This window comes from Lepus europaeus, unplaced genomic scaffold (genome assembly GCF_033115175.1).
Source record: "Lepus europaeus isolate LE1 unplaced genomic scaffold, mLepTim1.pri SCAFFOLD_35, whole genome shotgun sequence".
In the NCBI taxonomy this organism is placed as follows: domain Eukaryota; kingdom Metazoa; phylum Chordata; class Mammalia; order Lagomorpha; family Leporidae; genus Lepus; species Lepus europaeus.
The window spans coordinates 3,775,119-3,793,728 of NW_026909223.1; positions in this window are offsets into that span (position 1 = coordinate 3,775,119).

Sequence of the window (18,610 nt, forward strand, 5' to 3'; positions counted from 1 at the left end):
AGCACGATACAGAACTCCAATAAGCTGCATCTGCCACATTCAGCATACAGAAAACCCGCGTATAGCGAATACATAGGCTACAGAATTCTTGGAAACAGCTTGTCCTACATTCTGATACAGAACTTCGGTAAACTGCGTCTCTCTAATTCTAGGTTACAGATCTCCCATAAGCTGCGTCGGCTACACTCAGGCTACAGGAATCCCATATACAGCGTATGCCTACTCTCAGACTACAGAACTCTTGGAAACAGCTTCTCTCTACATTCAACATACAGAACTACTGGAAACTGCATCTCTCTACACTTAGGGTCTAGAACTCCCGAATGCTGCATCTGCTACACGCAGTATACAGAATACCCACATATAGCGAATGCCTAATTCCAGGACACAGAACTCCTGGAAACAGCTCCGCTCTACAACAAGGATAAGGAATTCCGGTAAATTGATTCTCTCTCTATCCAGGTAGCAGAGCTCCCATAAGCGGCGTCTCCTACACTCAGCATAGAGAAAACCCGCATATAGCGAATGCCTCATTCCAGGCTACAGAAATCCAGTAAACAGCTGCTTTCTACACAAAGCATAGAGAACTCCAGTAAACTGCTTCTATCTATATCCAGGTAGCAGAGCTCCCACAAGCGGTGTCTCCTACACTCAGCATACAGAAAACCCGCATATATGTAATGCCTCATTCCAGGCTACAAAACACCAGTAAACAGCTGCTCTCTACACAAAGCATAGAGAACTCTGGTAAACTGCTTCTCTCTATATCCAGGTAGCGGAGCTCCCATAAGCGGCGTCTCCCACACTCAGGATACAGAAATCCCAATGACTGCGTATGCCTCTTGCCAGGCTACAGAACTCTTGGAAACAGTTTCTCTCTACACCCATATACAGAACTCTGGCAAACTGTGTCTCACTACATTCAAGATACAGAACTTCCATAAGCTGCATCTGCTACACTCAGCATACAGAAAACCCGCATATAGCGAATACCTGCTCATACGCTGCAGAATTCTTGGAAACAGCTTCTCCCTACACTCTGATACAGAACTTCGCTAAAATGTAACTTTCTAATTCAGGGTTACAGAACTCCCATAAGCTGAATCGGCTACACTCAGGCTACTGGAATCCCATATACAGCGTATGCCTACTCTCAGACTACAGAACTCTTGGAAACAGCTTCTCTCTACATTCAACATACAGAACTACTGGAAACTGCATCTCTCTACACTTAGATGACAGAACTCCAGAAAGCTGCATGTGCTACACTCAGCATACAGAATACCCACATACAGCGAATGCCTAATTCCAGGATATAGAACTCCTGGAATCAGCTCCTCTCTACAACAAGGATAGGGAACTCCGGTAAAACGCTTCTCTCTATATCCAGGTAGCAGAGCTTCCATAAGCGCCGTCTCCTACACTCAGCATAGAGAAAACCTGCATATAGCGAATGCCTCATTCCATGCTACAGAACTCCAGTAAACAGCTGCTTTCTACACAAAGGATAGAGAACTCCGGTAAACTGCTTCTATCTACATCCACGTAGCGGAGCTGCCATAAGCGGCGTCTCCTACACTCAGGATATAGAAATCCCAATTACTGCGTATGCCTTATGCCAGGCTACAGAACTCCTAGAAACAGTTTCTCTCTACACCCAAAAACAGAACTCTGGCAAACTGTGTCGAACTACAAGCATGATACAGAACTCCAATAAGCTGCATCTGCCACATTCAGCATACAGAAAACCCGCGTATAGCGAATACATGCCCATAGGCTACAGAATTCTTGGAAACAGCTTGTCCCTACATTCTGATACAGAACTTCGGTAAACTGCGTCTCTCTAATTCTAGGTTACAGATCTCCCATAAGCTGCGTCGGCTACACTCAGGCTACAGGAATCCCATATACAGCGTATGCCTACTCTCAGACTACAGAACTCTTGGAAACAGCTTCTCTCTACATTCAACATACAGAACTACTGGAAACTGCATCTCTCTACACTTAGGGTCTAGAACTCCCGAATGCTGCATCTGCTACACGCAGTATACAGAATACCCACATATAGCGAATGCCTAATTCCAGGACACAGAACTCCTGGAAACAGCTCCGCTCTACAACAAGGATAAGGAATTCCGGTAAATTGATTCTCTCTCTATCCAGGTAGCAGAGCTCCCATAAGCGGCGTCTCCTACACTCAGCATAGAGAAAACCCGCATATAGCGAATGCCTCATTCCAGGCTACAGAAATCCAGTAAACAGCTGCTTTCTACACAAAGCATAGAGAACTCCAGTAAACTGCTTCTATCTATATCCAGGTAGCAGAGCTCCCACAAGCGGTGTCTCCTACACTCAGCATACAGAAAACCCGCATATATGTAATGCCTCATTCCAGGCTACAAAACACCAGTAAACAGCTGCTCTCTACACAAAGCATAGAGAACTCTGGTAAACTGCTTCTCTCTATATCCAGGTAGCGGAGCTCCCATAAGCGGCGTCTCCCACACTCAGGATACAGAAATCCCAATGACTGCGTATGCCTCTTGCCAGGCTACAGAACTCTTGGAAACAGTTTCTCTCTACACCCATATACAGAACTCTGGCAAACTGTGTCTCACTACATTCAAGATACAGAACTTCCATAAGCTGCATCTGCTACACTCAGCATACAGAAAACCCGCATATAGCGAATACCTGCTCATACGCTGCAGAATTCTTGGAAACAGCTTCTCCCTACACTCTGATACAGAACTTCGCTAAAATGTAACTTTCTAATTCAGGGTTACAGAACTCCCATAAGCTGAATCGGCTACACTCAGGCTACTGGAGTCCCATATAGAGCGTATGCCTACTCTCAGACTACAGAACTCTTGGAAACAGCTTCTCTCTACATTCAACATACAGAACTACTGGAAACTGCATCTCTCTACACTTAGATGACAGAACTCCAGAAAGCTGCATGTGCTACACTCAGCATACAGAATACCCACATACAGCGAATGCCTAATTCCAGGATATAGAACTCCTGGAATCAGCTCCTCTCTACAACAAGGATAGGGAACTCCGGTAAAACGCTTCTCTCTATATCCAGGTAGCAGAGCTTCCATAAGCGCCGTCTCCTACACTCAGCATAGAGAAAACCTGCATATAGCGAATGCCTCATTCCATGCTACAGAACTCCAGTAAACAGCTGCTTTCTACACAAAGGATAGAGAACTCCGGTAAACTGCTTCTATCTACATCCACGTAGCGGAGCTGCCATAAGCGGCGTCTCCTACACTCAGGATATAGAAATCCCAATTACTGCGTATGCCTTATGCCAGGCTACAGAACTCCTAGAAACAGTTTCTCTCTACACCCAAAAACAGAACTCTGGCAAACTGTGTCGAACTACAAGCATGATACAGAACTCCAATAAGCTGCATCTGCCACATTCAGCATACAGAAAACCCGCGTATAGCGAATACATGCCCATAGGCTACAGAATTCTTGGAAACAGCTTGTCCCTACATTCTGATACAGAACTTCGGTAAACTGCGTCTCTCTAATTCTAGGTTACAGATCTCCCATAAGCTGCGTCGGCTACACTCAGGCTACAGGAATCCCATATACAGCGTATGCCTACTCTCAGACTACAGAACTCTTGGAAACAGCTTCTCTCTACATTCAACATACAGAACTACTGGAAACTGCATCTCTCTACACTTAGGGTCTAGAACTCCCGAATGCTGCATCTGCTACACGCAGTATGCAGAATACCCACATATAGCGAATGCCTAATTCCAGGACACAGAACTCCTGGAAACAGCTCTGCTCTACAACAAGGATAAGGAATTCCGGTAAATTGATTCTCTCTCTATCCAGGTAGCAGAGCTCCCATAAGCGGCGTCTCCTACACTCAGCATAGAGAAAACCCGCATATAGCGAATGCCTCATTCCAGGCTACAGAAATCCAGTAAACAGCTGCTTTCTACACAAAGCATAGAGAACTCCAGTAAACTGCTTCTATCTATATCCAGGTAGCAGAGCTCCCACAAGCGGTGTCTCCTACACTCAGCATACAGAAAACCCGCATATATGTAATGCCTCATTCCAGGCTACAAAACACCAGTAAACAGCTGCTCTCTACACAAAGCATAGAGAACTCTGGTAAACTGCTTCTCTCTATATCCAGGTAGCGGAGCTCCCATAAGCGGCGTCTCCCACACTCAGGATACAGAAATCCCAATGACTGCGTATGCCTCTTGCCAGGCTACAGAACTCTTGGAAACAGTTTCTCTCTACACCCATATACAGAACTCTGGCAAACTGTGTCTCACTACATTCAAGATACAGAACTTCCATAAGCTGCATCTGCTACACTCAGCATACAGAAAACCCGCATATAGCGAATACCTGCTCATACGCTGCAGAATTCTTGGAAACAGCTTCTCCCTACACTCTGATACAGAACTTCGCTAAAATGTAACTTTCTAATTCAGGGTTACAGAACTCCCATAAGCTGAATCGGCTACACTCAGGCTACTGGAATCCCATATACAGCGTATGCCTACTCTCAGACTACAGAACTCTTGGAAACAGCTTCTCTCTACATTCAACATACAGAACTACTGGAAACTGCATCTCTCTACACTTAGATGACAGAACTCCAGAAAGCTGCATGTGCTACACTCAGCATACAGAATACCCACATACAGCGAATGCCTAATTCCAGGATATAGAACTCCTGGAATCAGCTCCTCTCTACAACAAGGATAGGGAACTCCGGTAAAACGCTTCTCTCTATATCCAGGTAGCAGAGCTTCCATAAGCGCCGTCTCCTACACTCAGCATAGAGAAAACCTGCATATAGCGAATGCCTCATTCCATGCTACAGAACTCCAGTAAACAGCTGCTTTCTACACAAAGGATAGAGAACTCCGGTAAACTGCTTCTATCTACATCCACGTAGCGGAGCTGCCATAAGCGGCGTCTCCTACACTCAGGATATAGAAATCCCAATTACTGCGTATGCCTTATGCCAGGCTACAGAACTCCTAGAAACAGTTTCTCTCTACACCCAAAAACAGAACTCTGGCAAACTGTGTCGAACTACAAGCATGATACAGAACTCCAATAAGCTGCATCTGCCACATTCAGCATACAGAAAACCCGCGTATAGCGAATACATGCCCATAGGCTACAGAATTCTTGGAAACAGCTTGTCCCTACATTCTGATACAGAACTTCGGTAAACTGCGTCTCTCTAATTCTAGGTTACAGATCTCCCATAAGCTGCGTCGGCTACACTCAGGCTACAGGAATCCCATATACAGCGTATGCCTACTCTCAGACTACAGAACTCTTGGAAACAGCTTCTCTCTACATTCAACATACAGAACTACTGGAAACTGCATCTCTCTACACTTAGGGTATAGAACTCCCGAATGCTGCATCTGCTACACGCAGTATACAGAATACCCGCATATAGCGAATGCCTCATTCCATGCTACAGAACTCCAGTAAACAGCTGCTTTCTACACAAAGGATAGAGAACTCCGGTACACTGCTTCTATCTATATCCAGGTAGCGGAGCTGCCATAAGCGGCGTCTCCTACACTCAGGATATAGAAATCCCAATTACTGCGTATGCCTTATGCCAGGCTACAGAACTCCTAGAAACAGTTTCTCTCTACACCCAAAAACAGAACTCTGGCAAACTGTGTCAAACTACAAGCACGATACAGAACTCCAATAAGCTGCATCTGCCACATTCAGCATACAGAAAACCCGCGTATAGCGAATACATAGGCTACAGAATTCTTGGAAACAGCTTGTCCTACATTCTGATACAGAACTTCGGTAAACTGCGTCTCTCTAATTCTAGGTTACAGATCTCCCATAAGCTGCGTCGGCTACACTCAGGCTACAGGAATCCCATATACAGCGTATGCCTACTCTCAGACTACAGAACTCTTGGAAACAGCTTCTCTCTACATTCAACATACAGAACTACTGGAAACTGCATCTCTCTACACTTAGGGTCTAGAACTCCCGAATGCTGCATCTGCTACACGCAGTATACAGAATACCCACATATAGCGAATGCCTAATTCCAGGACACAGAACTCCTGGAAACAGCTCCGCTCTACAACAAGGATAAGGAATTCCGGTAAATTGATTCTCTCTCTATCCAGGTAGCAGAGCTCCCATAAGCGGCGTCTCCTACACTCAGCATAGAGAAAACCCGCATATAGCGAATGCCTCATTCCAGGCTACAGAAATCCAGTAAACAGCTGCTTTCTACACAAAGCATAGAGAACTCCAGTAAACTGCTTCTATCTATATCCAGGTAGCAGAGCTCCCACAAGCGGTGTCTCCTACACTCAGCATACAGAAAACCCGCATATATGTAATGCCTCATTCCAGGCTACAAAACACCAGTAAACAGCTGCTCTCTACACAAAGCATAGAGAACTCTGGTAAACTGCTTCTCTCTATATCCAGGTAGCGGAGCTCCCATAAGCGGCGTCTCCCACACTCAGGATACAGAAATCCCAATGACTGCGTATGCCTCTTGCCAGGCTACAGAACTCTTGGAAACAGTTTCTCTCTACACCCATATACAGAACTCTGGCAAACTGTGTCTCACTACATTCAAGATACAGAACTTCCATAAGCTGCATCTGCTACACTCAGCATACAGAAAACCCGCATATAGCGAATACCTGCTCATACGCCGCAGAATTCTTGGAAACAGCTTCTCCCTACACTCTGATACAGAACTTCGCTAAAATGTAACTTTCTAATTCAGGGTTACAGAACTCCCATAAGCTGAATCGGCTACACTCAGGCTACTGGAATCCCATATACAGCGTATGCCTACTCTCAGACTACAGAACTCTTGGAAACAGCTTCTCTCTACATTCAACATACAGAACTACTGGAAACTGCACCTTTCTACACTTAGATGACAGAACTCCAGAAAGCTGCATGTGCTACACTCAGCATACAGAATACCCACATACAGCGAATGCCTAATTCCAGGATATAGAACTCCTGGAATCAGCTCCTCTCTACAACAAGGATAGGGAACTCCGGTAAAACGCTTCTCTCTATATCCAGGTAGCAGAGCTTCCATAAGCGCCGTCTCCTACACTCAGCATAGAGAAAACCTGCATATAGCGAATGCCTCATTCCATGCTACAGAACTCCAGTAAACAGCTGCTTTCTACACAAAGGATAGAGAACTCCGGTAAACTGCTTCTATCTACATCCACGTAGCGGAGCTGCCATAAGCGGCGTCTCCTACACTCAGGATATAGAAATCCCAATTACTGCGTATGCCTTATGCCAGGCTACAGAACTCCTAGAAACAGTTTCTCTCTACACCCAAAAACAGAACTCTGGCAAACTGTGTCGAACTACAAGCATGAGACAGAACTCCAATAAGCTGCATCTGCCACATTCAGCATACAGAAAACCCGCGTATAGCGAATACATGCCCATAGGCTACAGAATTCTTGGAAACAGCTTGTCCCTACATTCTGATACAGAACTTCGGTAAACTGCGTCTCTCTAATTCTAGGTTACAGATCTCCCATAAGCTGCGTCGGCTACACTCAGGCTACAGGAATCCCATATACAGCGTATGCCTACTCTCAGACTACAGAACTCTTGGAAACAGCTTCTCTCTACATTCAACATACAGAACTAATGGAAACTGCATCTCTCTACACTTAGGGTATAGAACTCCTGAATGCTGCATCTGCTACACGCAGTATACAGAATACCCACATATAGCGAATGCCTAATTCCAGGACACAGAACTCCTGGAAACAGCTCCGCTCTACAACAAGGATAAGGAACTCCGGTAAACTGATTCTCTCTCTATCCAGGTAGCAGAGCTCCCATAAGCGGCGTCTCCTACACTCAGCATAGAGAAAACCCGCATATAGCGAATGCCTCATTCCAGGCTACAGAAATCCAGTAAACAGCTGCTTTCTACACAAAGCATAGAGAACTCCAGTAAACTGCTTCTATCTATATCCAGGTAGCAGAGCTCCCACAAGCGGCGTCTCCTACACTCAGCATACAGAAAACCCGCATATATGTAATGCCTCATTCCAGGCTACAAAACACCAGTAAACAGCTGCTCTCTACACATAGCATAGAGAACTCTGGTAAACTGCTTCTCTCTATATCCAGGTAGCGGAGCTCCCATAAGCGGCGTCTCCCACACTCAGGATACAGAAATCCCAATGACTGCGTATGCCTCTTGCCAGGCTACAGAACTCTTGGAAACAGTTTCTCTCTACACCCATATACAGAACTCTGGCAAACTGTGTCTCACTACATTCAAGATACAGAACTTCCATAAGCTGCGTCTGCCACACTCAGCATACAGAAAACCCGCATATAGCGAATACCTGCTCATACGCTGCAGAATTCTTGGAAACAGCTTCTCCCTACACTCTGATACAGAACTTCGCTAAAATGTAACTTTCTAATTCAGGGTTACAGAACTCCCATAAGCTGAATCGGCTACACTCAGGCTACTGGAATCCCATATAGAGCGTATGCCTACTCTCAGACTACAGAACTCTTGGAAACAGCTTCTCTCTACATTCAACATACAGAACTACTGGAAACTGCATCTCTCTACACTTAGGGTATAGAATTCCCAAAAGCTGCATCTGCTACACTCAGCATAGAGAAAACCCGCATATAGCGAATGCCTCATTCCATGCTACAGAACTCCAGTAAACAGCTGCTTTCTACACAAAGGATAGAGAACTCCGGTACACTGCTTCTATCTATATCCAGGTAGCGGAGCTGCCATAAGCGGCGTCTCCTACACTCAGGATATAGAAATCCCAATTACTGCGTATGCCTTATGCCAGGCTACAGAACTCCTAGAAACAGTTTCTCTCTACACCCAAAAACAGAACTCTGGCAAACTGTGTCGAACTACAAGCATGATACAGAACTCCAATAAGCTGCATCTGCCACATTCAGCATACAGAAAACCCGCGTATAGCGAATACATGCCCATAGGCTACAGAATTCTTGGAAACAGCTTGTCCTACATTCTGATACAGAACTTCGGTAAACTGCGTCTAATTCTAGGTTACAGATCTCCCATAAGCTGCGTCGGCTGCACTCAGGCTACAGGAATCCCATATACAGCGTATGCCTACTCTCAGACTACAGAACACTTGGAAACAGCTTCTCTCTACATTCAACATACAGAACTAATGGAAACTGCATCTCTCTACACTTAGGGTCTAGAACTCCCGAATGCTGCATCTGCTACACGCAGTATACAGAATACCCACATATAGCGAATGCCTAATTCCAGGACACAGAACTCCTGGAAACAGCTCCGCTCTACAACAAGGATAAGGAATTCCGGTAAATTGATTCTCTCTCTATCCAGGTAGCAGAGCTCCCATAAGCGGCGTCTCCTACACTCAGCATAGAGAAAACCCGCATATAGCGAATGCCTCATTCCAGGCTACAGAAATCCAGTAAACAGCTGCTTTCTACACAAAGCATAGAGAACTCCAGTAAACTGCTTCTATCTATATCCAGGTAGCAGAGCTCCCACAAGCGGTGTCTCCTACACTCAGCATACAGAAAACCCGCATATATGTAATGCCTCATTCCAGGCTACAAAACACCAGTAAACAGCTGCTCTCTACACAAAGCATAGAGAACTCTGGTAAACTGCTTCTCTCTATATCCAGGTAGCGGAGCTCCCATAAGCGGCGTCTCCCACACTCAGGATACAGAAATCCCAATGACTGCGTATGCCTCTTGCCAGGCTACAGAACTCTTGGAAACAGTTTCTCTCTACACCCATATACAGAACTCTGGCAAACTGTGTCTCACTACATTCAAGATACAGAACTTCCATAAGCTGCATCTGCTACACTCAGCATACAGAAAACCCGCATATAGCGAATACCTGCTCATACGCTGCAGAATTCTTGGAAACAGCTTCTCCCTACACTCTGATACAGAACTTCGCTAAAATGTAACTTTCTAATTCAGGGTTACAGAACTCCCATAAGCTGAATCGGCTACACTCAGGCTACTGGAATCCCATATACAGCGTATGCCTACTCTCAGACTACAGAACTCTTGGAAACAGCTTCTCTCTACATTCAACATACAGAACTACTGGAAACTGCATCTCTCTACACTTAGATGACAGAACTCCAGAAAGCTGCATGTGCTACACTCAGCATACAGAATACCCACATACAGCGAATGCCTAATTCCAGGATATAGAACTCCTGGAATCAGCTCCTCTCTACAACAAGGATAGGGAACTCCGGTAAAACGCTTCTCTCTATATCCAGGTAGCAGAGCTTCCATAAGCGCCGTCTCCTACACTCAGCATAGAGAAAACCTGCATATAGCGAATGCCTCATTCCATGCTACAGAACTCCAGTAAACAGCTGCTTTCTACACAAAGGATAGAGAACTCCGGTAAACTGCTTCTATCTACATCCACGTAGCGGAGCTGCCATAAGCGGCGTCTCCTACACTCAGGATATAGAAATCCCAATTACTGCGTATGCCTTATGCCAGGCTACAGAACTCCTAGAAACAGTTTCTCTCTACACCCAAAAACAGAACTCTGGCAAACTGTGTCGAACTACAAGCATGAGACAGAACTCCAATAAGCTGCATCTGCCACATTCAGCATACAGAAAACCCGCGTATAGCGAATACATGCCCATAGGCTACAGAATTCTTGGAAACAGCTTGTCCCTACATTCTGATACAGAACTTCGGTAAACTGCGTCTCTCTAATTCTAGGTTACAGATCTCCCATAAGCTGCGTCGGCTACACTCAGGCTACAGGAATCCCATATACAGCGTATGCCTACTCTCAGACTACAGAACTCTTGGAAACAGCTTCTCTCTACATTCAACATACAGAACTACTGGAAACTGCATCTCTCTACACTTAGGGTCTAGAACTCCCGAATGCTGCATCTGCTACACGCAGTATGCAGAATACCCACATATAGCGAATGCCTAATTCCAGGACACAGAACTCCTGGAAACAGCTCTGCTCTACAACAAGGATAAGGAATTCCGGTAAATTGATTCTCTCTCTATCCAGGTAGCAGAGCTCCCATAAGCGGCGTCTCCTACACTCAGCATAGAGAAAACCCGCATATAGCGAATGCCTCATTCCAGGCTACAGAAATCCAGTAAACAGCTGCTTTCTACACAAAGCATAGAGAACTCCAGTAAACTGCTTCTATCTATATCCAGGTAGCAGAGCTCCCACAAGCGGTGTCTCCTACACTCAGCATACAGAAAACCCGCATATATGTAATGCCTCATTCCAGGCTACAAAACACCAGTAAACAGCTGCTCTCTACACAAAGCATAGAGAACTCTGGTAAACTGCTTCTCTCTATATCCAGGTAGCGGAGCTCCCATAAGCGGCGTCTCCCACACTCAGGATACAGAAATCCCAATGACTGCGTATGCCTCTTGCCAGGCTACAGAACTCTTGGAAACAGTTTCTCTCTACACCCATATACAGAACTCTGGCAAACTGTGTCTCACTACATTCAAGATACAGAACTTCCATAAGCTGCATCTGCTACACTCAGCATACAGAAAACCCGCATATAGCGAATACCTGCTCATACGCTGCAGAATTCTTGGAAACAGCTTCTCCCTACACTCTGATACAGAACTTCGCTAAAATGTAACTTTCTAATTCAGGGTTACAGAACTCCCATAAGCTGAATCGGCTACACTCAGGCTACTGGAATCCCATATACAGCGTATGCCTACTCTCAGACTACAGAACTCTTGGAAACAGCTTCTCTCTACATTCAACATACAGAACTACTGGAAACTGCATCTCTCTACACTTAGATGACAGAACTCCAGAAAGCTGCATGTGCTACACTCAGCATACAGAATACCCACATACAGCGAATGCCTAATTCCAGGATATAGAACTCCTGGAATCAGCTCCTCTCTACAACAAGGATAGGGAACTCCGGTAAAACGCTTCTCTCTATATCCAGGTAGCAGAGCTTCCATAAGCGCCGTCTCCTACACTCAGCATAGAGAAAACCTGCATATAGCGAATGCCTCATTCCATGCTACAGAACTCCAGTAAACAGCTGCTTTCTACACAAAGGATAGAGAACTCCGGTAAACTGCTTCTATCTACATCCACGTAGCGGAGCTGCCATAAGCGGCGTCTCCTACACTCAGGATATAGAAATCCCAATTACTGCGTATGCCTTATGCCAGGCTACAGAACTCCTAGAAACAGTTTCTCTCTACACCCAAAAACAGAACTCTGGCAAACTGTGTCGAACTACAAGCATGATACAGAACTCCAATAAGCTGCATCTGCCACATTCAGCATACAGAAAACCCGCGTATAGCGAATACATGCCCATAGGCTACAGAATTCTTGGAAACAGCTTGTCCCTACATTCTGATACAGAACTTCGGTAAACTGCGTCTCTCTAATTCTAGGTTACAGATCTCCCATAAGCTGCGTCGGCTACACTCAGGCTACAGGAATCCCATATACAGCGTATGCCTACTCTCAGACTACAGAACTCTTGGAAACAGCTTCTCTCTACATTCAACATACAGAACTACTGGAAACTGCATCTCTCTACACTTAGGGTATAGAACTCCCGAATGCTGCATCTGCTACACGCAGTATACAGAATACCCGCATATAGCGAATGCCTCATTCCATGCTACAGAACTCCAGTAAACAGCTGCTTTCTACACAAAGGATAGAGAACTCCGGTACACTGCTTCTATCTATATCCAGGTAGCGGAGCTGCCATAAGCGGCGTCTCCTACACTCAGGATATAGAAATCCCAATTACTGCGTATGCCTTATGCCAGGCTACAGAACTCCTAGAAACAGTTTCTCTCTACACCCAAAAACAGAACTCTGGCAAACTGTGTCAAACTACAAGCACGATACAGAACTCCAATAAGCTGCATCTGCCACATTCAGCATACAGAAAACCCGCGTATAGCGAATACATAGGCTACAGAATTCTTGGAAACAGCTTGTCCTACATTCTGATACAGAACTTCGGTAAACTGCGTCTCTCTAATTCTAGGTTACAGATCTCCCATAAGCTGCGTCGGCTACACTCAGGCTACAGGAATCCCATATACAGCGTATGCCTACTCTCAGACTACAGAACTCTTGGAAACAGCTTCTCTCTACATTCAACATACAGAACTACTGGAAACTGCATCTCTCTACACTTAGGGTCTAGAACTCCCGAATGCTGCATCTGCTACACGCAGTATACAGAATACCCACATATAGCGAATGCCTAATTCCAGGACACAGAACTCCTGGAAACAGCTCCGCTCTACAACAAGGATAAGGAATTCCGGTAAATTGATTCTCTCTCTATCCAGGTAGCAGAGCTCCCATAAGCGGCGTCTCCTACACTCAGCATAGAGAAAACCCGCATATAGCGAATGCCTCATTCCAGGCTACAGAAATCCAGTAAACAGCTGCTTTCTACACAAAGCATAGAGAACTCCAGTAAACTGCTTCTATCTATATCCAGGTAGCAGAGCTCCCACAAGCGGTGTCTCCTACACTCAGCATACAGAAAACCCGCATATATGTAATGCCTCATTCCAGGCTACAAAACACCAGTAAACAGCTGCTCTCTACACAAAGCATAGAGAACTCTGGTAAACTGCTTCTCTCTATATCCAGGTAGCGGAGCTCCCATAAGCGGCGTCTCCCACACTCAGGATACAGAAATCCCAATGACTGCGTATGCCTCTTGCCAGGCTACAGAACTCTTGGAAACAGTTTCTCTCTACACCCATATACAGAACTCTGGCAAACTGTGTCTCACTACATTCAAGATACAGAACTTCCATAAGCTGCATCTGCTACACTCAGCATACAGAAAACCCGCATATAGCGAATACCTGCTCATACGCCGCAGAATTCTTGGAAACAGCTTCTCCCTACACTCTGATACAGAACTTCGCTAAAATGTAACTTTCTAATTCAGGGTTACAGAACTCCCATAAGCTGAATCGGCTACACTCAGGCTACTGGAATCCCATATACAGCGTATGCCTACTCTCAGACTACAGAACTCTTGGAAACAGCTTCTCTCTACATTCAACATACAGAACTACTGGAAACTGCATCTCTCTACACTTAGATGACAGAACTCCAGAAAGCTGCATGTGCTACACTCAGCATACAGAATACCCACATACAGCGAATGCCTAATTCCAGGATATAGAACTCCTGGAATCAGCTCCTCTCTACAACAAGGATAGGGAACTCCGGTAAAACGCTTCTCTCTATATCCAGGTAGCAGAGCTTCCATAAGCGCCGTCTCCTACACTCAGCATAGAGAAAACCTGCATATAGCGAATGCCTCATTCCATGCTACAGAACTCCAGTAAACAGCTGCTTTCTACACAAAGGATAGAGAACTCCGGTAAACTGCTTCTATCTACATCCACGTAGCGGAGCTGCCATAAGCGGCGTCTCCTACACTCAGGATATAGAAATCCCAATTACTGCGTATGCCTTATGCCAGGCTACAGAACTCCTAGAAACAGTTTCTCTCTACACCCAAAAACAGAACTCTGGCAAACTGTGTCGAACTACAAGCATGAGACAGAACTCCAATAAGCTGCATCTGCCACATTCAGCATACAGAAAACCCGCGTATAGCGAATACATGCCCATAGGCTACAGAATTCTTGGAAACAGCTTGTCCCTACATTCTGATACAGAACTTCGGTAAACTGCGTCTCTCTAATTCTAGGTTACAGATCTCCCATAAGCTGCGTCGGCTACACTCAGGCTACAGGAATCCCATATACAGCGTATGCCTACTCTCAGACTACAGAACTCTTGGAAACAGCTTCTCTCTACATTCAACATACAGAACTAATGGAAACTGCATCTCTCTACACTTAGGGTATAGAACTCCCGAATGCTGCATCTGCTACACGCAGTATACAGAATACCCACATCTAGCGAATGCCTAATTCCAGGACACAGAACTCCTGGAAACAGCTCCGCTCTACAACAAGGATAAGGAACTCCGGTAAACTGATTCTCTCTCTATCCAGGTAGCAGAGCTCCCATAAGCGGCGTCTCCTACACTCAGCATAGAGAAAACCCGCATATAGCGAATGCCTCATTCCAGGCTACAGAAATCCAGTAAACAGCTGCTTTCTACACAAAGCATAGAGAACTCCAGTAAACTGCTTCTATCTATATCCAGGTAGCAGAGCTCCCACAAGCGGCGTCTCCTACACTCAGCATACAGAAAACCCGCATATATGTAATGCCTCATTCCAGGCTACAAAACACCAGTAAACAGCTGCTCTCTACACATAGCATAGAGAACTCTGGTAAACTGCTTCTCTCTATATCCAGGTAGCGGAGCTCCCATAAGCGGCGTCTCCCACACTCAGGATACAGAAATCCCAATGACTGCGTATGCCTCTTGCCAGGCTACAGAACTCTTGGAAACAGTTTCTCTCTACACCCATATACAGAACTCTGGCAAACTGTGTCTCACTACATTCAAGATACAGAACTTCCATAAGCTGCGTCTGCCACACTCAGCATACAGAAAACCCGCATATAGCGAATACCTGCTCATACGCTGCAGAATTCTTGGAAACAGCTTCTCCCTACACTCTGATACAGAACTTCGCTAAAATGTAACTTTCTAATTCAGGGTTACAGAACTCCCATAAGCTGAATCGGCTACACTCAGGCTACTGGAATCCCATATAGAGCGTATGCCTACTCTCAGACTACAGAACTCTTGGAAACAGCTTCTCTCTACATTCAACATACAGAACTACTGGAAACTGCATCTCTCTACACTTAGGGTATAGAATTCCCAAAAGCTGCATCTGCTACACTCAGCATAGAGAAAACCCGCATATAGCGAATGCCTCATTCCATGCTACAGAACTCCAGTAAACAGCTGCTTTCTACACAAAGGATAGAGAACTCCGGTACACTGCTTCTATCTATATCCAGGTAGCGGAGCTGCCATAAGCGGCGTCTCCTACACTCAGGATATAGAAATCCCAATTACTGCGTATGCCTTATGCCAGGCTACAGAACTCCTAGAAACAGTTTCTCTCTACACCCAAAAACAGAACTCTGGCAAACTGTGTCGAACTACAAGCATGATACAGAACTCCAATAAGCTGCATCTGCCACATTCAGCATACAGAAAACCCGCGTATAGCGAATACATGCCCATAGGCTACAGAATTCTTGGAAACAGCTTGTCCTACATTCTGATACAGAACTTCGGTAAACTGCGTCTAATTCTAGGTTACAGATCTCCCATAAGCTGCGTCGGCTGCACTCAGGCTACAGGAATCCCATATACAGCGTATGCCTACTCTCAGACTACAGAACACTTGGAAACAGCTTCTCTCTACATTCAACATACAGAACTAATGGAAACTGCATCTCTCTACACTTAGGGTCTAGAACTCCCGAATGCTGCATCTGCTACACGCAGTATACAGAATACCCACATATAGCGAATGCCTAATTCCAGGACACAGAACTCCTGGAAACAGCTCCGCTCTACAACAAGGATAAGGAATTCCGGTAAATTGATTCTCTCTCTATCCAGGTAGCAGAGCTCCCATAAGCGGCGTCTCCTACACTCAGCATAGAGAAAACCCGCATATAGCGAATGCCTCATTCCAGGCTACAGAAATCCAGTAAACAGCTGCTTTCTACACAAAGCATAGAGAACTCCAGTAAACTGCTTCTATCTATATCCAGGTAGCAGAGCTCCCACAAGCGGTGTCTCCTACACTCAGCATACAGAAAACCCGCATATATGTAATGCCTCATTCCAGGCTACAAAACACCAGTAAACAGCTGCTCTCTACACAAAGCATAGAGAACTCTGGTAAACTGCTTCTCTCTATATCCAGGTAGCGGAGCTCCCATAAGCGGCGTCTCCCACACTCAGGATACAGAAATCCCAATGACTGCGTATGCCTCTTGCCAGGCTACAGAACTCTTGGAAACAGTTTCTCTCTACACCCATATACAGAACTCTGGCAAACTGTGTCTCACTACATTCAAGATACAGAACTTCCATAAGCTGCATCTGCTACACTCAGCATACAGAAAACCCGCATATAGCGAATACCTGCTCATACGCTGCAGAATTCTTGGAAACAGCTTCTCCCTACACTCTGATACAGAACTTCGCTAAAATGTAACTTTCTAATTCAGGGTTACAGAACTCCCATAAGCTGAATCGGCTACACTCAGGCTACTGGAATCCCATATACAGCGTATGCCTACTCTCAGACTACAGAACTCTTGGAAACAGCTTCTCTCTACATTCAACATACAGAACTCCTGGAAACTGCATCTCTCTACACTTAGATGACAGAACTCCAGAAAGCTGCATGTGCTACACTCAGCATACAGAATACCCACATACAGCGAATGCCTAATTCCAGGATATAGAACTCCTGGAATCAGCTCCTCTCTACAACAAGGATAGGGAACTCCGGTAAAACGCTTCTCTCTATATCCAGGTAGCAGAGCTTCCATAAGCGCCGTCTCCTACACTCAGCATAGAGAAAACCTGCATATAGCGAATGCCTCATTCCATGCTACAGAACTCCAGTAAACAGCTGCTTTCTACACAAAGGATAGAGAACTCCGGTAAACTGCTTCTATCTACATCCACGTAGCGGAGCTGCCATAAGCGGCGTCTCCTACACTCAGGATATAGAAATCCCAATTACTGCGTATGCCTTATGCCAGGCTACAGAACTCCTAGAAACAGTTTCTCTCTACACCCAAAAACAGAACTCTGGCAAACTGTGTCGAACTACAAGCATGAGACAGAACTCCAATAAGCTGCATCTGCCACATTCAGCATACAGAAAACCCGCGTATAGCGAATACATGCCCATAGGCTACAGAATTCTTGGAAACAGCTTGTCCCTACATTCTGATACAGAACTTCGGTAAACTGCGTCTCTCTAATTCTAGGTTACAGATCTCCCATAAGCTGCGTCGGCTACACTCAGGCTACAGGAATCCCATATACAGCGTATGCCTACTCTCAGACTACAGAACTCTTGGAAACAGCTTCTCTCTACATTCAACATACAGAACTAATGGAAACTGCATCTCTCTACACTTAGGGTATAGAACTCCTGAATGCTGCATCTGCTACACGCAGTATACAGAATACCCACATATAGCGAATGCCTAATTCCAGGACACAGAACTCCTGGAAACAGCTCCGCTCTACAACAAGGATAAGGAACTCCGGTAAACTGATTCTCTCTCTATCCAGGTAGCAGAGCTCCCATAAGCGGCGTCTCCTACACTCAGCATAGAGAAAACCCGCATATAGCGAATGCCTCATTCCAGGCTACAGAAATCCAGTAAACAGCTGCTTTCTACACAAAGCATAGAGAACTCCAGTAAACTGCTTCTATCTATATCCAGGTAGCAGAGCTCCCACAAGCGGCGTCTCCTACACTCAGCATACAGAAAACCCGCATATATGTAATGCCTCATTCCAGGCTA